Source organism: Larus michahellis, chromosome 1 (assembly GCF_964199755.1).
Source record: "Larus michahellis chromosome 1, bLarMic1.1, whole genome shotgun sequence".
In the NCBI taxonomy this organism is placed as follows: Eukaryota; Metazoa; Chordata; class Aves; order Charadriiformes; family Laridae; genus Larus; species Larus michahellis.
Window position 1 is genome coordinate 54822416 of NC_133896.1, and position 22219 is coordinate 54844634.

Genomic DNA, 22219 nt, shown 5'->3' on the forward strand with positions numbered 1-22219 from the left:
CAATCTCTTTCTTCCTCGCTCTGTTTATTGTGTATGTTTGCACTGCAGGCTCATGCAAACACATGCATGCACTAAGGTACACGTGTGCTAATTGTTGTTTTTCCAGGCTGAAGGAGGGTATGGAGGCTGCAACTGCAGCTGGTAACGTTTCAGGTTCCCTTGTAAAGTCCCTGAGAGCCTGGATTGTGGTGGTGCTCCTACCAGTAAAATCTGGTTTAAGCTGGTAGTTGTCTTCCCCCCCCTGCTTCTTGCAGTGAGTGACGCAGGCTCGACAGCTCCAGATAGTGATGCTCTTTATTCAGGGATCAGGCATCACACACATCGTGGCAGTACCAGCTATGAACGCACACTGTTCCTACCAGGGCGCCTAGATGTGACCTGAAGGGACCGGAAAGAGGGAAGCTTCTTGTCTGTGCCTATGTGGTCCTTGTCACCTCTGCAGCATGACAACAAGAGAACCAATTAGTGTCAGTTGTGGTGGCGGTTCTTACTGATGGGGACACAGACCCGGCTAAGATGTGAACTGAGACATCATATGTCTTCCCGCGCTGCCTCCCCGCGCGTCTCTGGGGTGGGGGAGTCGCACTTGGGAGCAAGGGAGCTCTTGGGAAATGCAGCTGGTGCGTGCAGCCACGTAGGTTGCTGGAGGTGCGAGAGACCTTTGCAGGCGGTTGCAGTTACTGATCTGCCCAGCAAAGATCTCTGCTAAAACTTGTTGTCCTCTTCTCCCTCCCCTCCTCACCGCTGCGTTTTTGTTCTCTTGCTGTTTTCCCCTTAGACAACTTACTGCCCTCAATGCGTGCACAGCTTCCTTTCTCCACTCTACCTTCATTTCTGCAGTCCTTTGTAAAATACAGTGCAAGGCTTCGCCTTTGCCTTTAAGCGCCCAACCGGTGCGTAGACACCTCTGCTATGGAATTTGTCAGCTTCTTTAAATTGTTTTCTAACTAGCACTTGCAACACAGCTGTGGGTCTGGGCAGCTAATATTTACTAAGTTAAATGATGCTCCTTGGTACTAAGTAGAAGTAATAATCCATTATTCTGATATTGATAACAATTTTTTTTAATGTTTTGTTTTGTAAAGACCAGCCCATAGCTTATAGGTCCCTAGCTTCAGGTCTTTGCAGGCAGAACTAGAAAAACAACTAGTAATATTTGGAGTAGAAATGTGGGCAGGAAGGTGAACAGAAAGCTGGGGGAAAGGAGCTGCTGTTGATGTGAAAGGAGAGTACTACTGGTGCTAAAAAGTGGCATCAGTGAGTCAGCCCCATTGGTCCGAAAGCCAGGAATCCTGCTGCTTCCTAGTTCCCGTTTACACCTCTCACTGTTCCCAGCTGAGGAGCATGCACTGATGTTTTGCCAGACCTTGGAAGGAGAAGAAATAAATGATGATGAGTAGAAGGGTAACTGCACTATGGTGTGTCATAACACAACACCAGCTACGGTGTCACTAATGAACAAGCTGATGGATGAGTTATTTACTCTGCGGTCCAGAGGGAAGAGGCCACCTTTGCTGACACCCACCTCTGAGCAGTGTGAGGGCTCTGCTCTGAGAGCGATACTGTCATCTGCAGCGGCAAAACCCCCCTTTTCCTTGTGCAGCTGGATGACCTTTGGAAAGCTCCAGTTCAAGCCTGACCCTGCTTAGCTTGTGGTGTGGCCTGAGGTGGTTTGGTCTGCCAGGCGATCCGCTGCTGGACGGATGGAGGTCCCTGCTCCTGGGGGGCCTCTGTCCTGGTGGAAGAGCGGAGGAGGGACAAGGAGAATTGCAGCCTGCTGTGGGGGAGAAGTGCTGCGGTAGATTAAAGCAGCTGCTGAGGGACTACTCCAGTGAAGCTTGAAATCAGATTGTTTGACAAACATCATGTTAGAAGCACCTGGCTGGTTCTGTTTGCCCCACAGCTCCCTACCTCAGAGAGAAAACAAGGATTTTCACTGCTCCAGAATCGCTTTACTCTTCCCACTTCCCTTCCCTCGCTATGCCCCAGAGGGCAGATTGCCTGCCTGCAGTGAGCCACGGGTGTCTGCTGGAGATGGAGGGTGGCAGAAGGCTTTGGGAACCCTCACCTTGATGGCATCCCCCTATCTATGAGAGACAGAGAGCTTATGGAGAGGTGGGTTTGTTTGGTGTGATTTTATTTTATTTTTTTTCCCAGCTCTGATTTTTGTTCTGCCTCATTTGCATATTGTGTTTTTTTCCAAGCCTCTGCATCTCCTTTCTTCCTCCTTTTTTTTTTTTTTAATTCTCTTCTCTCTGCTCAAGATTGCTCCCTAACTCTCAAATGTCCCTCCCCCGCCTCACTCCCCCCCACTGCATTTTTCTTTCATCCTTTGTTCTTGATTGCTTGTGCCCGGGAGCAAAGAAAGGAAAAGGAAAGGATACCATCTCTCTGTGAAATACAGGAGAGAGAGAAAAGCAGGCAGGCAAAGTTGTCAGCCTGGCAGAGTGAGACTGAATCCATCTCAGGAACGCGCCGCGTGCCTTCAACACACGGGATTCACCTCCTCCATTACGCTTGCTGTGCCATGCGATGTGGCTCTGGTCCTGCCAGCCTTGGATGGGACTCCCCTGCAGAAATGTTGCTTTTGGCATCTGCTGCCCCAGGGGAATGAAACAGGGATCAGGGATGGACCAAAACCGCCTCCTGTGCCAGCCTACATTGCTAACAGGGTCCTGTGCACAGTCCCCCCTCGGTCCTGGTCCCACTGTGAATCCGCTGTGTCTCTCTCGCACAGGAGTGTAGGTAATCATCTGAAATGTGTGTGCACGCTGGCCGATACATCACATCTTCTCTTTCCTTCCATCTCCTCTCCCCCTGCATCAGCAGCGCTGCCGTAATCTCTCAAAATCAACAGGCCATTACAGTCTGATGTAACTCAATGAGTACTCTGAGACAGAAATCCTGCAGTGTACTTAAAAATCCTAATGTAGAAACACAGCGCTGTCCTGCATTCTCCCTCCACCTCATTTCCTGGTTTCTAGTGTAAAATCAGCATTGTTCTGTGTCTGCACATAAGGTTTTTACCAGAGTGGATTGCAAGGCTCCAACTAGCCTTTTATTCTCTTTCGGCTCCCAGAATCTCAAATACAGAGTCTGTTCTCTTCCCCCGCCACCCCAACCTTCTCCCTTTTTTCCATAGCTTTTTGGAATGGTGACTTTCAGCTCGTGCCTTGGAGAGCGGAGGTCACAGAGACCTCACAGAGGCCCTCTATTTCGTGCGCCTTTACCCGTCTGGCCTGTCCCTCACCAGTGGAGCATGTGCTTTTGTTGATTAGACCTTGTGGGTGGGCAGTTCAGGTGAAGATGGGCCATGCTGGGTTTTGCACAGCGGAAATGTCTTTCTGCTGTTTGCCTTATTTCCCCAGAAGAGCTTTATCTTAGATGTAGCACTGCATTTCAGTCCTTCTTTTTAGACCCCTTGAACAAGTTATTGTTGTAAGCCACGTTTCTGTGTGAGAGGACTATGATCTGTAAGCCTTATTGGGAAGGGGCATTTGCTGTCCTTATATTTACCGGTTGTTCCTATTTCTCATAGGACTGTTCTGTATCTGAGACCTAGGCTGCAGGTCGATGCAATGGGGTAGTCCAAACTTTGATGTCATATCCCACAGAACTGGATTTTTGGTGATTATTTTGGTTATATAAGATAAACATGAACGATGGACAAAATTGAGTGAGAAGCTTGCTGTATGAATCACATCTACTCTCAGTGGTTCTTCCAAGCCTTTCACTGTGGCATCTTGCTGGGAGGATTTGGGGTATCATGGTTTGTGTGTCGCTGCTTTATCAGTGATGAGGTGCTATTAGTGCTCCTTTTTGACCTGGCCTGAGAAGGAACATAAATGAGTTGCCTGAAGTGGAGTTACAAAACTGGATGCCGGAAGGCATTGTACCGCATAGCTCCTCTCCAGCCTGCCTGCAGTCTGAAAACAGGCATTGAACTGCTTATCAAAACCTGTAAGGTAAGCTGCATCTCGAGATGTAGAGAAAATGGTTGGTTTTCTGTCTAGGATCCTGTGCGTGATGCTGGTGACTTGGTCCCCTTCAAGATCAGTTGTTCTTTTCCTTCCGTGGTCCACTAAGTGCAGGCAGATGACCAATGCAAAAGAGCTGGCAGGGGTGCATGATTTTCATTAGCTGTCAAAAAGAGGCGAGCAATTAGCAGAGTCTCTTCTGCCTCCAGGCTGAATCCAAAACTCTCATTTATGGCAAGAGTAAAAATGGCAGGTTAGTGATGAAGCCTCTTGTTCAGAGGAGCTATTTGGGGTTCTCGCCAGTGGCAAAAACATCTCTTTTAACCAGGTAGCTAATCACCCAAAACTTTCCTGTGACGGGGTGGGTCTTTGGGTATCACAGTGGAACTGGAGAAGCATGGTCTTTGCGTCATGTCCGTGGTGTAGTGTCAGGTGCCAGAGGCACACACCACACGGACCCATTCGGTCTGATAAGCTGTCCTGGATGCTGGAGCTGAGACCAAGTGTTGGTTGGAAAGTGGAGAACAACTCCGCTGTGTTTAGTTTGGAGCAATGAACCCGAGACAGAAGCTGCTTCTTTATGTCCCTGTCAGATGGCTTTATTATACTTTGAATTGCGGGGGTCTGTACTAGTTTATAACTGATTTCCTATCTGATACCACTGTGGATGTTTTCATTATCTTTAGAAAAGTCTTAATTAGATTAAGATACTGGCCAGTTTTTTTCTGGACTGTCAAAGCAACATCCTTTGTGCTTCTGTCCTGTGGCTGCAGAGGCTGTGATTTGGCAAGGCCTCCTCTCGGGTGGTGCCTGCATCTAAGAAACTTCACTTTTTCTCCATGTCCAAGTATCCAGGGAACCTCATGCCAGAACTGCAGACACTGGTGATGAAAATGAGGGACCCCTCTGTTCATGCTTATCCGTACACGCAGCCAAGGTGTTTTATAGCTTATCATCCACTGGTCCCAGTCAGGGCATTACAGCTGCTCGAGCAGCTGGAGCTTCCCTTTTCCTTTACTTTCCCTTCTCTTCACCCCCCTACCTTGCACTCCTTTAGAGCAGTTTCTTCTCTGGCTTCATACAAAAATGTGTCCTTTGGTACAGAAAAGCTCCTGTGCACCTGCGTGACTCTGGAAAAGACTTGCTCACCATCTCTGTTTTGTCAGTTCTCTCTCACATTCCTCATTTCATTTGAAAACACTCTCTTTTCCCTCTCTTGTCCCTCTTAGCGTTTCTCTTCTCCTTCCATTTTAGATAGGAGCGCTTGAGCCAGTTGGGAATATTGATTAAATGTGGTTTTTTTGCTGTTTGGAAAGTGTTAGTTTAAACAGTAATAAGTGTCTGTCTAAGACACAGCATTTCATACAAGTTTCACAGGGAAAGGAATGCAGTGTTGTCCAGCTGCCCAGAATATCCCCTAGCCTGCTGGCTAAAGGCCCTCCTCTGAGCTAGAGCAAGGCTTTGCGCCCGAGATGGGAGGGCAGAGTGGTTTTTTTTGGTGGTTGTCCTTACTGAAACAGATCCTGCTTCCCAGTCGTGCCTGGGGACAGTCATGCGAGGGGATGGAGGGAGCACCCGCGGCTGCATAAACCAGCTTTGTCACCATCAGCCAGGATCCAGCTGTGCCTTCGGGCCCTTCCGTGGGGAGGAGAGGAGAGGCTTGTTTTGTTGTGTGTTTTAAAGCTTTGAAAAGGCGTGGGATCTACTGCAGTGTAATTAAGGCATACTTATATCTGTTTGACTTTGGAAGCCAGTGTGCGATAAGTTTTTCCTGGGAAAAGCCTTCAAAAGGCGTTGTAGGGTGAAAGGGCAGGTCTGGGTGGCAAGTTATGATCCAGGTACTTGTTGATATGATGCACTAAGTAGTCGTTTGTCAAGCTGCAAGTTCATATTAAGTGGTACTGGCAGTGCTGTGGATGGGGTATCATTTACAACACGTGCAGCTCAAGGAAAGGAGAGAAGGTGTGCCATAACACTGGAGGGAAGGTGCTGGATGAGGACTCAACATGCCATGGTTCAGACCCAAGCTTGCCTCTGCTGACGATGTTGTTTAGCTTCTCTGTATCTCCAGAAGAGGATGTGCCCAAGGGCTCCCCTTTGTAAATTGTGGAAAGCAGGAATTAGGCTTGAACCCTTTCTGACTGAGCTGAGGGAAGGGAAGCAGATGGACAAGCCCAAGTGGAAGCAGGCTTGCGTTTAATCTGTGCCATTTATGATTTGGAGTTGAAATCTACAGCTCAGAGATGAGGCAGTACTGGGGTTTGGTTTGCGGGTTTCAGGGTGTTTATAAGGGCATGGCTTTGTGGTGGACTGAAGTAGATACAAATCAGCACGGTTGCCAAATAGAACGGACCCAGTTGCCTCCCACGTTCCTTCTTACTACTGTAAGTGTGCTGTGGTAAACTAACTTAGTAAAACCACCATTTTTCAGTCAGATCTAGTAGGGGAAATATGCCAGAGTAGGGAGGGGAGAGGCAGGAGGGGCTTGATTGCCCCTCTCAGCAGAAGTAAGGACTTGGATTTTCTCAGTGTGTTGTCCAACAACTTGTTTTCAGCTTATTTAGATAAGTGGTCTGCCTCTACTTTTTGCCCGCTTCTGTTATCCCCATTTAATAGTATTTCCCAGCTTCACGAGGGTGTGATGAGGGTATCGCAGGCTGTGAAGTGATCAGATGCAACATGCATGTTTGTGTATACGTGTGCGAAAGAGAGAGAGAGAGACACAAGGTAATAATCTCCGCTGGCAAAACCTCTGTGGGGCAAGAAATGGCATTGGCAAGGGCTGCTGACGGGAGGGAGCGGGCTGTCTTGGCACGGCCAGGTCGGCGCAGAGCTTTCCAACGCGTGGTTGGCCCGGTTGTGTTGTGCTGACCGTGAGTGATGCAGCCCAGCGCTCGCCTCGGTGGCATTTCGCAGTTTGTCTGTAACACAAAAGCACCAGAGCGCTGCCGCCCATCAATTCTGAAACTAAAGGGGGTGGCAGCAGTGGGCAGAAACCTATTGATTGGGCTGTAAATCAGAAGGCTAAGGGAAAAAGCCAAATTCCCAGGAAAATTGCAGGTCCGTCTCTCACCTGCTGCAGGCAGAAGAGTCTTTCTGCCACCTCCTCTGTGCACATGCCACATCAGTACTTAAATCAGTTGTGCACAGGGACAATTGTTAGTCTGGGGCCTAAGATCAGTGCTAGTTCTTTCCATATTTTGTGCAGGTGAATGATGGGATTTCAGCAGGGCTGAATTAGGTCTGATAACATTGCTAGAAGGTTCAGCCTTGCTTGAAAAGTAAACCCAAAGAGAAATGGGGCAGGAGAGCTACTGGAGCTAAGCATGAGCCAGTGTAGAAAGGAGGCAGAACTTGATGCCTCTGCTTTTGGGATTGATGCCCGTTTTTGCAGCAGAAGACAAAGATCTGTGCCATAGGATTGCCCAGCTCCCTTTTGCCGTTGTGCCCTGGGGACCACCTGGTTTTGGGAATGGAAAGCCAGAGAACTACCCTGGTGTCAGTCCTGGAGAGCTCCGGGAAGAGCGAAGGTGTTGCTCTGGGCTGGGATGTGATGGGATTAACGTGGGACAGAGATAGGAGCCAATGCCAGGGCTGGAGAACGCAGTCGAGTTAGAGATTTGGGGGACACAATGAATTGCTGGGCAGGAGATGGGCAGATGGAGAGAGATCTTGGAGGAGGTCCCAAAATTGCCCTATTTAGTACATTTGGGAGACTCATCGCTCTTCTCATCACACATATGTTTTGGGAACGGGCCAGGGGAGGTTTCAACAGAATCAGAATCACAATCTCAGCTTTTTTGAAAAAACAAAACACCCAAACAAAAACAGATTCATTACTTTGGGGTCATTTTTATATGTATTGAGAAGCTTTTTTTAAAAAAATAAAAATCTGTTAATACCTCTGGGTTTTCCTACCCTTCCATTCTAAAAGGGAATTTTTGCCAGGCTCTGGATCAAGTATAAACAGGAGTTTCACATAGATTCAGGACAGATGTAGAGGCAACCTGGGAAAAGTGGAATGGCAGGAAATTATGTTGGTCACAAGTGAAATGCTCAGCACAGCCAAAGCACTTGAGCTAGTGAACCTTTTTTACAGCACGTGTTGCCCCTGTGCCATAGATTGTTAATTTTTTTTACCGGGAGCAGATGGAGAGAACCTCTGGGGATGGGATATTTCTCCTGTGACTGGAGAAGAGCCTGCGTGTGCTCCAGGGAGAGGAGACTCGCACCTCTTGCTTTGCATACGTCTGGGTTAGCAGGAAATCTCTGCGAGGATCGTGGCTATACTGGATCCGTGTTTGCTTAAGGTGCTGAGGGATGCTGAGGTCAGACGAGCTTCCTCTACTGCAGTGGGGAACTGTTATAATAAGCGCCGTTTCTGCTGTTACAGGCCACACAACGATGAGATATTTATTAGGCTAATGAGCAAATTATAATTCAAAGCTTCAGGATGAACAAAAAAAGAAATGTATGTTAGCTCCCAACTGGTAGTGATTGTAGGATCAGAGTCACAGAATTCTTGAATTTCAAAGTTTTCCCAAGTGACCAGTGCTTGGATGAGTTGCAGCTATATATGAGTATGCGGTTATATTCTTAAACTTAGAAATGTGTGTGTGTGTGTTGCGGTCGCAATATAGAGAATGAGGGAAAAAGCAACCTTGCCTCATTTCCTGCCTTTTTCTATGTGAATTCTCATTCATAAAGCACAGAGAAAGGGATATTTTTGTACAGAGTTTCCTAGGGGGGATTTTTTTTTTTCCCCTGCTAAAAGAAAATGCAGAAAACTTTGGCCAATGCATTCAAATGCAGCTGTGTTTGGTTTGTGGCGTAGAGGTCTAAGTGTGCATTAGGACATGACCTGCCTAGCGTACCTGTTTTGTATCACCTCCTTACGCAGAGGGGGGTTTTGTGTAAACTATATTGACCTGCTATCCAAAGGCAATTTTGGATTACAGTTTATCTGGGCTGGATTCAAATGGTGGCCTCAAGGAGAAACACTCTTTAATCATTTGAGCTGGATGCTGCCTGAGTCTTGGAATCTGGCAAATATGTTGGCATTTATGTAATAAATACAAACTTTAAGAGTGTTCCTTTTCCTTGAGGAACTCTTGACTTCATAAGCTTTTATTGTGAGCTGGTTGTTAGGGCTGAGAATTTGCCACTGACTCCCTCTCCCCACCCCAAAACAAACAAATAAATAGAACCATATGTAGTTGACTTCATCCTCCAAACAGCCTCTTAGGCTACTTCTCTATGAAATCAGCAGCTTTTTTTTTTTTTTTTCTTTCAAGTTTTGAGACATGCCAGACCACTGTAGGCTGCTTGGAGAAGGAAGATCTTAGCCCTAGCAATGACTCTTAAGTCAGCTGTCAGCTCGATCCAAAGTATCAGTCATTTTCCCATAGCTAAAGTCACTGCAACATGTTTTTCTTGCCTCGTTCCCTGTGTGAAATGAGCTGCTGTAGCAAAGGGGTTTTAAAGACATTCTTTGTTGGTTTTTGTTTTTTGGGTTGGTTTTTTTTTTTCCAAAATAGAAACATTTAATCATCTTTTTAATCATACTTCTCGATGTACAGCCAACAGCAATTATTTTTTTCACTGCCTGTTTCTGGTTTCGTCTTGGCATAAATCTGTTTTGATTTGTCAATGGTGTGATCTGGTTCTAGACAACGAAGTGACCTGAGTACAGATCAGCCTGATTCTGTGTTTTATTCCGGCCAATACTACTGACTTCCCGTGTGGTCTTTGCTCAGTCACTTATAAATTTATCTTTTATTTTCATTAGCTTTGAAATCAGGGTAGCTCCTGGTACACTCTCAAGGGTTTTGTGGCTGTTTAATTCAGTTGATAGTGGTAAAACGTGCGCCATATCCTGATATTAGAGAAGGAGGGAAGCACTCTGTGACCCAGCAGAACGAGGGTGGGAGCATGAAGGGACAGAAAGGGACCAGTCACGGAAAAAGAGGGAGTTCAGACCAAGGGGTACCAGAGGGAAGCTGGTGTTGAGCTGCAGGGAGTGCGGAGGGTTATGCAAAAGGGTGAGAGAAAAGGAGATGCTGCAGCTCAAAGAAGGAAAGGAATTGGAGCACAAATGAAAGCAGCGGTTTGGAGAAAGGTGGGCTGAGTCAAGGAGTTGGAAGAGAGAAAGGGGAGGAAATAAGGAAAAAGATTTGTTCAGGTCAGTTAGCTTTATAGATTACATTTATTTGATTTTTACTTTGGAGGCACTACCGTATGTTTCTACACTTTGCTTTAATGGTGCTTTCTTTTGTTTTAAGAAACTGGCCACTCTGAATTATCGTATTAAATAATTTTGAGTAGGAAGACCTCTCAAATTTGCTCCTGAGGCCATATGGTGCCCGATAGCACCTTTCCCTAGGAAGAAGCCCCTTGAATTCTTCAGAGTGTTAATGTCTTGGCATGGTCCCCTGCCAGTTTGTCTTGGTGGCTTTCAAATTGTTGTCCTGTTTTGTAGATGAGAACTTCCTAGCATATAAAATGCTTAAGAATGTCAACAAAAAATAACTATGGAAAGATCCTTGTCTGTGCATTTTTTTTTCCCTTTTACTCTTTAGGGAGTAATGTGTCTGATTTAAAACTGTGCCTGTGATAACGCCTCTGGTTTTGTTTGTTGGGTCTCGGTGGTGGTTGCCCTTTTTTCCCCTGCTCCCAGCTCTGTGTGTGAGGGAGGAAGGAGCGGCGAGGAGGAGGGGTGCAGCGGGGATGGTTTGCAGTGACTTGTTTTGGGAAATAAGAGGGAGGTGGCCCATGCCGGTCTGAAACCAGGGGCAGGGGGGGGCTGGGAGGTATTGCTGTTCCTATTGTTCTGTCAGACCACATGGCTCGGCCACAAAGCAACTGATTTTCAAAATTAATGCTTAAAACTTCCCATTTTGAAAGATACTAATTTAAAAAATAATGAAGCACAAAAAGGAATGTTAAGACCGGTACTTTAAAAGTACCTGAAGATAGATGAATCTCTTGAAAATTCTCCCAGTAAAAATATTTGCATTTTCTCTCACTGGACCAGTATGTTGAAGCATAACCTTTGGGTCTCGCAGAAGCTTCTGCAGTGACTAATTAGGCAGTGGAAAAGCAGAGAAATCACCTCACCTCTGACCGCAGCACCAGATAAAAAAGTTGTGGAAAATATAGGCAACCGCCGCAATCCCAGGCTGTAAGAGCGGGGTGGAGATAGAGGGGCTACCTTCCCCAGGGCTTGGCTTGGTGTTGCGTTGACTCGCAGCACTCATAACTGCTTCTGCTAAGATTAATCAGGAGGAGAAGCTTATGCCTTAATGCACGATGGTAATCTGTAGGAGCCAAAAGGGACTTTCTGGGGGTCCTGCAGCCACCCATCACCAGCGGCGGAGGATGGGGCAGACACTTATGCTGCCGGCGGTGTCGGGCAGCAGCCGCCTGCGGGACACAGTGGGATGTGGCATCCCAGGTGGGATGGACCAAAGGCGACGCTGGATGTGGCAGCTCCTGTGTCGGGCTTTTATCTCGTCCTCCGCCGTCAGCTCATCTCCTTCAAACAGTGACAGCCCTGTGAAAGCTTCCAGGAGCCGCAGCGTTTGTCTCCCTTGAAACTTGGGAGGGCAGGGGACAGAGGGGAGAGGACTGGTTTTTTTGTCTTGTTTTAGGCTTTTATTTGCCTGGATTTTTAATTCCCTGGCGAGTGCACAGCTCAGTATTTCAGCCTGGTTTTTGCCTTCAAGAAATTCCTATGAAACGATCAGAGGATTTGAGGGTCTGTGAGATGCTTCTGTATTTTGAGTCCTAATCACTTAGGTGAAAAAGAATAAGTAAATTATATATTGAACCGCTAACTGGTGCTGAGGCCTGGTGGTTTCCATGGCAACCGGGCTGGAAATAGCTGCCTGTGACATCACCAGCACGGCACAGGTAGAGTCGCATCCCGCCGCCGTTTCCCCCTGAAGAAGTGAGCGCGGCGGGCGCAAACACCTCGACATTGCAATTAACATATGCAAATACCCCAGCCACCCCCGGGGTACCTGTCCATCGCCGGGGTACGCCGAGTTCACCGCCCGCACAGCAGAAATCTCCGTGCCCTCTTGCAGGTACTAAGGGAGGCCGGATCCCCCTGACCCACACCTGCCCTCTCCGCCTTGCCCACATTGGGGTGCGGGGCTGCGGGTTGAGTGAGGCCTTTCAGCCCCACATCCAGGCTGGGGGGCTCAAGTCGTCTTCTCCTCTGGTGGCCGGTGATGCCCCAGTTGCCCGTGTTGCTCCTCTAATTCATCTTACAGCTGCAGTATTGCACGTGAGAGGGGAGAGATTTCTAAACAGCTCAGCTTGGACACCATTTCATCTTTCTGGAGATGGATAAAAGACCTGGTAGGTTTGGGTTTGGTCTTTTTTCCCAATTTGGTTGGTGTATTTTTTGTTTGTTTGTTTTGTTTTCTGGAGGATTTGTTTTTATTTTCCTTTTTATCTTTGAGATGTCGGCAATGTAAACCTTGGTCTTTTCTGGCATTGCTGAAGGACAAGTGGGAGGTGTAAATGAATCTATGAATGTGAACATTTAAAACCTTAATTGAAGGGGTGAATGTGGTGAATCTTTAACAAAGGCCTTCTCTACTCAAAATATTAATTACTTGTTGAAGTAAATACATTTTAAGCAAAACAAACAACCAGCCTGATTCAGCATGGTTATTTGATTATCCTCAAAGAGTCAAGAATAGAGGTTCTGCCTGAAGCCTCTTGCACTGTACTGTATGCTAGGTACAGGTGTGTCACACTCTTGTGTGACAGGAACCATCCTACACTGAAGCCTGGGTAGACAGTGGCAAGGTGTAAGTGAAGAGTAAGTAAGTTGCTGTTCAGCTGTGGAATTGAATATCCTTTAGTCAGCAACAACAAAAAAACCCACCCCACTGATCTGATTACCTACCTCTACGCATGATCAAAGCACAGTATATGTGATACTTCCTTCCACGCGTTTTCTGGTATTTGCGTTCAATTTCGTTTTAGCTGTCCCGAGTGATTGCCTTTCCGATGTTTTCCTGAGAAGACGAGACCATATGCTTCCCTGTTAAAGTGATTTGTCCTCTTTTCCCCAGGCAGCAACGGGCCTGTGTTTTTCATTTCTTGGTTTCCACCGGACCTGAGCGTAGTCCAGGTAGTGGTGAATGATCCACTTTTTTGTTTGTGCCTGTCAGAGGTTTGTAGGCAATTGAGGTCCCAGCTCATTGGTCATTGCTTAGCAAGCTCTTGTATTTAGTCCTTGTGTTTGTAAATTGATTTCTGGTTCTTGGTAATGTACTTGTTGCTCTTCTGCAGCCTTCTATTTTGTCATGAGTTTTTTGAGCAGGTGTAGCCCAGAAGTAATGCCAGCCTTCCAGTATGGTTGCAACCAAAACAATTTGAGGCTTGTCAGCTCTAGAGACTGATAATAATACTGCAGCAAGCGCAGCTATTTGTCTGCAGCGGTGTCCGCCTGTACATAGAAGTAGCTCTGTTGCAAGTCTTCTCCAGGAGACGGCCCACCCATGCGTCCTGCATCTCCTACGCCTGTATCATTGCAATGACTGTGAGTAGAAAATGCTGATGTTTCAGTTGTGATGAGCGGCTCTCTCAGGAAGGGTCTCATACTGTCTCTTCCCTTTGGTCAAAATAGATGCAGTCTGGATGATGTTTTACATTGAGATATAAATGCTTATCTGTCATATAGGCATAAAAACATTCAGTGTTTATAATGGGAAAAATGACCCAGGGCACTGGATGGGGAGTTTTATTAGGTGCCAACTGAGTGTTGTTTGCAGATAGCGTGCTGCACGGACCACCTATTACAATTCACAGACCAGCAGTGACCTGTGGACCACAGTTTGGGTGATGCTGTTCTAGGGCTTATCTATACTAGGAAAAGGAAGACAAATGATGCATAGTTTATCGTCTTGTAAAGCTAAATGACATTGTGGGGTGGTGGGCTTTTTCTTTTGTTTTTTAGTATCAGGAGTTGATTCTTGAGTGTGCTGCAGCTATGTTTCTGCTGTCAGAGGTGAAATAACTGTCCTGATTTCGTCGGTGTAGATGCAGATAAATGTACTTGGAACTACAGAAGACTCATACCTTTATCATGTACCTCCTTTTGGAAGCGTCTCCAAGTACTGGTAGCTCCTTTTTCCTTCTTTGGATGGACTACTTTAAATCATTCATATTGTTGTGGCTCCCAAGGGTTTTTTCTTCCCCAAATACTTGGTTTGTAGGCAGTGGCACCAAGAAGTGAATAGATGTAAGTATGAGAAATATGAAGATCTGCAAAACCTTACTGAAAAAAGGGAAACCTGGCAATGCATTTCACAGCTGCCATCCCTAGTTAGCTGTGCTACCACTAGTGATGAGGCAGTGGAGTTTGAGGTCACCTGTGGCTCGTTAGAGGAAACATCAGAATTTAGAAGAACTGAACACCTACCGCTCATGGCTCCTGAGCAGTCATGAAAACTTGGTCTTTGTTTAGACACCTTATTGTTCGTTAAGGTTTTAGAAGATGCTTTCACTATTTAGACTTGCAGCGATGAGGTATGGTATGATGCGTGAAAGACTAGGATCGGCGCTTCTGTCTTAGGGTACCTACTGCTATTAACATTTGTAGTGTTCCTCAGGGTTTTCTAACACCTTCTATCTTTTATGCATCTGTCTTTCAGAAGGTGAAAAAATGGGCACAGTTTTATTATATAGGTGTATTGATAAGATGAGAGAGAGCGGGACTGCTGAATGTTCCCATCGGAGTCCTTGGCAAAGGAATCTGCCAGGAAGGATTTGGTGATGGGTATTAGGATAATGAGCCACAGGGAGGTGGACTATGACTTTTCGCTCCTTGTCACCTCTACTTTTTTCGCAATTCATGAGGTCTTCACAAAAAGGAGAAGCTGTTACTACTGCTGGCTGCACAACATGTAGTTCTCGGACTCTGCAGATGCTGTGTATAATATCTGCCCAGGAGTATTGCTTGGGAAGGGTGAAAGCAGAGAAGATGGGGTTTATTGTCTTTTATGCCGAGGTTTGCTCAGGTCTCGGTGGCTACAATCTCCAGAATTAGATGGTTTGTGTTTGGAGTTAGGATATCGTCAGTGGGGCCTACTGGGGTAAACCAGCTGTTTGTGCGCCCTAAAAATACCACTTTGTCTTTCCTCTGCTGCAGGGTGGTCGGGAGGGGGAACAGGACCGAGTGCAGGGCTCAGGGAGTGAGAGGGACATGGGGTGGGTGGGGAACGAACTTCAGGGAATGAGTCCGGCGGCTGGAAGGAGTTGGGCCCTGTTTAAAATGGCTGCCACTGCATTCAAGGGGCCATTTTAAGTGCCTGTTATCCTACTCTCACTTAAGGGTGCAATTTGAATGAATGTGAAGCCAACAAAAATGTTAGATTCCAGTACAAATCTGTTCTGATTTGGGGATTCATCCGAGTCCCAACAGCGGGATGAGAGGTGATATATTGTGGAAATGTAAGATATGAATTTTATATTTATTACTGACTTGGCAGGGTGCTTTTCACATCACCATTCTGGTACAATTTTGATTAGATTTTTATGCTGAGCATCGGAGAAACACTGCTCGTGTGTACGTAATTCTCTCTCCCTTTTGTGCTTCTCTTCTCTGATAAGGAGAACTCTGTGCTGATGAAAGAGACAGGGTTGACAGTCCTTGCACTGTAACGACACAGTTTAGACAATGCCAGTAAAAACTTCCTCTGCCAGCCTGGAGGACGTGTGTTGACACAGAGCAGAGTGCCGCTAGCAGTGGGAGGACCGGTAAGTTTCTGTGCCTTGCCCAATTCCTGACCTCTGCAAGAGTTAGGAAGGGTGGTGGTAGTTTCTGTGATGTTGACGTGTAGGGGGACTTGTTCAGTGGTCCTCCGTCCATGTGCTGCTCTCATTTGTCACAAATTGTTTTCTCGTAAGGGATTTTGTTTACTCCCAGCATGTGCTGGCTCTGAACTAGCATTGAAAGCAGATAAAATTCATCTGCAGATGGAGTGCTGTCTGTTCTCTCACAGGTACTTGTTTTCATTAAATGGGTAAGCATCAGGAAAATACCCTCCTCTGTAGACTACCTTACAAAGTCAGAGCTCTGGGGCAGTGGTAAATTTGTTGTGTATGTTTATATTTAGTTATTTATACAACCCTTGTCTTTTGTATAGAGCTTTTTACAAGCATTGATGCGTGTATTCCACCTTGCTTTGTGTCAAAACTAGTAGCATCCCCATTTTATAGCCTCATAAAGAATTGTGTTGTGTGGTTCAAGATGGTGCAGAAGGTCTGCATTAAAACTGGGAACTGAACCCAGACTTTGGATTCTCGGTTCGGTGTCCAATAGCCAGGAAGAATGAGGGAGAAGGCAGGATGATATTTTGCTTATTTAAAGATGTATTTACATATGTTTGTGTTGATCCTGCTTCTGGAGATGAACAGCTTCAATGTTGCACTTTTCATTAGAATAATTGTTTTGAGAAGGGGCTTAAAAGGGTAAAATGTAGTAGTTTTTTGCATCTTCACCACAAACAGCATTGCAATTGTACTGCAGAAATGCGTTTGTGGCTTGTGGCATTTGGTGGAACCAAAAGGTTTGACTCAGTCTGATTTTGGCAGAGCAAAATGTATGAACAGATGATTGCCAGCAAGTTGATTTACCACGATGAGATTATGAATTGTCATCTGGGCTATAGTAGTTGACTCTGTGATCCTTCTTCATTGCAATAAGGAGTAAAACATTTGCTTAAACCATCAGGAGGTTGGTTGGTTCAGTGTTACTGTGACTCAGCTGGCAAATGGTAACTTGTTAGTCATGGTAACTCAATTGCTTACTTCTGTGTTTGCATCCCTTGGACTGATTTTGGTGCGTAGCCATTGTCAATGGAAGGCAAGTGAAAGGAAAAGCCTGGGAGTTACCTGATTGTAATCATGCCCCTCACTGTCAGCCTGGATAAAAGCAATTCTGTCTCCGGAGCTGCTGGCTGGTTGGAGAAAAGAAATGGAGAAAGATTTGTCTGGGTCTAAGTTGCTGCCCTACTAAAGTAAATTTGTCACCCTTATTAGAGCTGTGAATTCTATTATTTAAAGTTTTGGCAGCAAATGGACGAGGCTTAAGGTGGTGTTATACGGGTTAGTAGTTCATTCCCTACCCTCCCACAACTGGAAGAGTGGCTCTTTGCAGCAAAGGTGGAGAACCCTTCCCTTCTTGAGAGCCAAGCTGGCCTTCCGGGCAGCCACGCATCAGCCCATACCTTTGTGTTATCCAGCAGTGATTTGTGAAGTCAGGGGGCTCCAGCCTATGCAAAATGAACCTGTGGACTATGCTCAGCCCCTGGGCTGCAGATCTTCTACCTCAGGTATAAAACTTTAAATTGCCCACAATGAGAGCCGCCTCTCCAGGAGGAAACCTTGCTTTCAGCATAAAACCACTACACGCTTAAGCTTGTTTATGCAGGGAAGTTAGCATGCAGTAAGCTGGGGTGTGAGTTTATGGCTCCCTAGCTGTTCTGGACTATTTTGTGGGGGCATTTTTCATAGGCAATTAAGAGCTGAGCTGCTCGCTCCAGTGGTGAGTGAGAGTGGCTATGGCGTGACCTGGTGTGCAGTGCCCGGCGTGCTGTCTGTTCAGTCTGGCTTATTGCCCCCCTTCCCAGGGTGAACAAGCCCTTGGATAACTTCTGGTTCTGACAGGAGGCCCCTGTGGGATTGAGCAGCAGCGAGGTGGTGGGGTGGGACCGAGGAGCTGTGTGGCCAGCGGGGCTGTGCACCGCTGGGACACAGCCGGCTTAAGCGTGCCATGCACAAGGCAGGAACACAGGCAATGCAAGTGGCAAGCGCCTGGTTGGGGAAGGGGCAGCGTCCAGGAGGGCAAGGGGAGCGCTGGATCCCGCCTGGCTGCAGGTCATGCCGGTGCTCAGCGGAGGAAGGAGGGAAGCAAGTGCTGCCCACGGTAGACCACGAGCTGGCATCTGAGCAGCCTCACCTCTGCCCTGACGGCCCTCGACGGCCCTTCCTGGCTGCCTGCCGCCTCTCCCCGGCTGCCAGCCCCCTGCCCGCTGGCAGGCACCCCATCCCCTGCCCAGGCCGGGAGGCGAGAGGTGGGCTGCAGAGAGGACCAGCTCCCTCGGGCCCTCGATCCGCCCCAGCAGGGCAGCCGGCCTCCCCCTGGCTCCCCGTGTCAAGCGCGTGTTTAAGCTTGTGCTAGTCTCCTGGACACCTTCCCGGTGAGTTTTCCAGAGAATGACTACAGATGAAATGCAATTAGACACAGATGGACTGGGGGGGGGGGGAGAGAGTGGGGGGAGGGGTGGGAGATGAGCCGAGTTTGAAAATGGGGGGAGGGGAGCGATTAATTGCGAGGCCGTGAGGCAGACCGGCGCGTGCGAGAGAGAGATGTGTGCGAGGATCAGAGGTCCCCGCTGGGAAACGCTCGCTGGGCCGGGGCCGGGAACCTGAGGAGGTCTCTCTGCTCTCAACTGCTGCCGCCGCCGCCGTTGTGGTTGTTGGAGAGCCAGAGGGAAGCAGCAGGCATGTCTCAGGGATGATTAATCATGTATGGCAGCAGCGAGGAAGGAGGACGCGGTGCGCACACAGAGACCAGCCACCTCCCCAACCCCTGCACGCCTTTGGCTCGCTGACAGCAGTCTCTTCTGCTCTGAAATCCAGCCTCGGAGGAGGGCAGTCAGAAGGGGACCACGTTTTGCCTGAGCCAAGAGACGGCTCCTTACCCACCTCATCCTCCAGGAGCTTTGAGACTCGAGAAACTTACATCTCCTGAGTCTGAGGAAGAATGAAAAAAATGTGGAAGTAGGGAGTTGAGCTAGTCCAGGTGGGAGGAGAGGCAGACCTGACTGAAGGTTTAATTAGTGAGGAGCATGGAAAAAATAAAAGTGGGTTTGGCAACAGCAAGCTCTGAGTGCTTCCCAGTTGGAGAGGTGGGGACAGGGCACAGAGCAGTCCAGATTGGTGCAGGTGTCCCTTTGCCTCAGGACTTGTCAGCCTCCTCCTCTCCCTTCACACCCTGGCACTACCTGAAAAAAAATGATATTTAAACATAAATTGGTTTCTGTTTGGGGGAAGGAGTTTGGTTTTAAGTCTCCGTGATTCGACTTGTTATTGCTTTGAAGAAAAGCTTAAGAACTAGAAAGCTGCTTTTTTTTGTATGTGTGCCATTTTTTGAGAGGTCAGAGTCCTGCATGAGGAGAGTATCAGAAGATGAGACTATCAGAAACTTCCAAAGTAGGAGACACATGGTTAAACCAAGACCACTGGCAGGCCTGCAGCTCCTAACCAGGCTTTCTGGTTAACACTCGCCTTCCCTGGAATTTTTCAAGACCAGGCTGGATGGGGCTTTGGGCAACCTGGTCTAGTGGGAGGTGTCCCTGTGCATGGCAAGGGGGTTCGAACAAGATGATCTTTCAAGGTCCCTTCCAACGCAAACCATTCTATGATTCCCAGTCTAAAGGCTGTTACCTGCGGTAATCTGCATGCACATCTTCCCCTTGCAATTTCCCCTCTCAATTTCTCCTGCAAGTAGCTGAAAGCGTCCCCTTTTCTCTGCATCCCCCATCAAAGCTAAGGCAATATTCTTCCCACTCTCACTATAATTTACAGTGAATTATGTCAAAGTGTTCATACTTTTTCCCCTTAACCTCAAAGACTCCCCTTTCGTGGACTGTAACGGTTCTTTTGGGGAGCTTTGGACTGAAGGAAGGTGTTTGATTATATTTTCCTGCCCCTTATTTCCCTCTGTTCAAGATGTGCTCAGACACCCTGAACTACAGTCTGTCACAGTCTCCTGTCACTGAGGTGGGATCTCTTGAGCTAATTTTTGTAGGGTTGCTTGGATGTGCTGCCTTTATGTTTGTCTCTGCAAGATTGCTAGAAACTGTTATTTAATGCTTATAAACAGCTCCACATTTTCCATGTGCCATTTCCTCATGCAGTGCAGAGTAGTGGCCAGAATCTGTAATGTACTCATTTCTTTATTTTTCTCTTCTTTTTTTCTTAATTCTGATATTTAATGTGTAGCTAAGTAGTATTTCATAAAACTGTTATCACAAAGAAGCAAGGGGTAAGGCATACAAATTGTTCAGAGGCAGGACTGGAGTGGGTCTCTTTCGACAGAGTTAAGTTCGTTGCAAAACGTGTGCTGCAGAGCTATGGAAAGCTGGGGTACTACCAGCGAGGTTGGAGGTACCTTTGCAGAGTTGTTTTGGGATCCCAGGATTAAAAAAAAAGCCATGTAGTTTTCCAAGCAGGATCGAAACACATTGGTGGCATCAGAAGCTGACAAAACCTAGAGCTGGAATAAATACTTAATGCTCCTCCCTGTGAGACCTCTGCTCACAGCCAGTAGTCATGGAAAACAGGACAAAACAGATGTGGATGCCCGAGTGAGTGAATAGTGCTCCTTTATTCATTGCCGTTGTGAAGCGAGGTGTTTTCCTCTCCTCACCAATTTGGGCAGCACCTCCTTTGTGGTGTTACTGGCCTGGCGTGATGGTGGGAGGAAGGTGCTGGAACCAGCTGGCACATTACACCAGCCCAGCGGCTCTAATTCTGGGATTTGGGCAGCATAATGAGCTCCTCCGCTGAGGCCGTGTGGAGGGATGTCTCTGCCTTGCCTGCTGTCTACCTGTTTTGAACCGAGGGATTGGGAGGGTGTCTGTGCACTCGAGGCCGGTACATCGATGTTTTCATTCCAAGCTCTTCCTGAGATGGCTTTATCAAAGGACAAGCCACAAAGGACGGGGCAGTGTGTCCTCTGTCACCTCTCTTATGTCCACCAAGGGGGCAATGGGAGCAGAGGATCGCGCTAAGGCTTATCTCGTGGCATATGTGATTTAAGAGGATGGAAGAAAACCGGGGACAAGAGGACATAATTTGCTTACTTGGCTGGTGGATGGGCAGCGAGAGGAGTGTGTTGCTAATTAATGTGAACTATTGATCATGTTTGGACGGAGGTGATGCTGTGATGGGGAGTAGCATCCACCTTTGCGCCATGGGACCATCCAGGGGGTTATTTAGTCTGTTTCCAGTACAGAGATCGTTTTGGCGAGCCCTCCAGCTTTGTGTTGCCCTCCAGCACCAGTGCTGGTGGCGGTGGTGGGGTCCCTGCCTCCCTGGGGACCGCAGCTTGCCAGACTGAGGGGGAGCAGGACTCCCCCCATCTCAGGTGGCACCTTGGGGGGCTGCCCGGCCCCCTCCCCTGCCTGGGGACGCTTTCTGACAGTGTAAGGGGAGCTTTCGGAGGAGCCAGGGGCTGGCTGCCAGGCTGCCTTTAATTCCCCCAGCTGGCAAACAGGAGGCCTGTGTCGGTTGCCGGGGCAATGGCGGGAAGCTGTGTTAGTTTAATGAAGCATTGGGAAGGCTGCTGTTTATTTCAGGGGAGCGGGGGCTCTCTCGCCTGCCAGGATGCTCCCCCGGGGGCGCAGGGGCAGCTGCCAAAGGGCTCCTAGGCTGCCGTGCCGCTCTCTCCCCCTCGACTGCCGCCCTCAGCCCTTCCTGGGGTGCGGAGGCCGGCGTCAACACAGCACAACATCCCTCGGCACAACATGTCTGCCTGGTCCCCTTCCACCCCAGCTCAGCCCATTTGGTGCCATGCCCTCAAACTTGTCCTGCTCCAAAAGGGCCTGCCCCTTCCCAGGGAAGCCCCCCCTGCCCCACTCCTGCGTAGGAGGACCCAGTCCTCCCCCCACGCAGGGTGCCTCCTTCCCCGGTGCAGGGATGGATGCTCCTTCACCTTCATCGCCTGCCTGGGGTACGGCATTTACCTGATTGTGGTGTTGAAGTTACTCTGATTTAAGCAAATGAAGACTTGAAGCATCAATGTCTTCATAGTAAAGGTGACCTACAAAGGAGGGAGAGGAGAAAAAGCGGGGGTTGGGGGAAGCCTAGCGTTTATGCCCCTTTCCCAATGTCTCTTTATGATTTAAAAAGGAACGAATGTGGGGCTTGGGCTTTTTTATCCTTCTTTGCTTCTTTTCTTCCCAGCGTGTTATTTCAAGTACAAAAGGATTTCTGGGCTTGTTTAACCTCTCGGGGGAGAGGGGGGATTCGATGGACAACTCGAGCACTAATAGGCTTACAAGTATTCAGATAAAACTTCATTAACCGATTATTTAAAAAAATAAGCCGTATTCAGACCTGTTAAAAATCAAGGGAGTGTAAATGGGCGTGAACAAACAAATATTAGGTGGAGAGCTTGTTTGAAAGTTCAGTAAGCCGTGTCCATTTAACTC

At 47.8% G+C, this 22219-nt stretch overlaps 1 protein-coding gene across 7 annotated transcripts in view; it reads left to right on the forward strand.

Annotated features, from left to right (window-relative positions):
* Positions 1–22219, forward strand: part of TCF20 (transcription factor 20) — a 130316-nt gene that overhangs the window by 27893 nt on the left and 80204 nt on the right. The gene's annotated exons all lie outside the window — the stretch shown is intronic.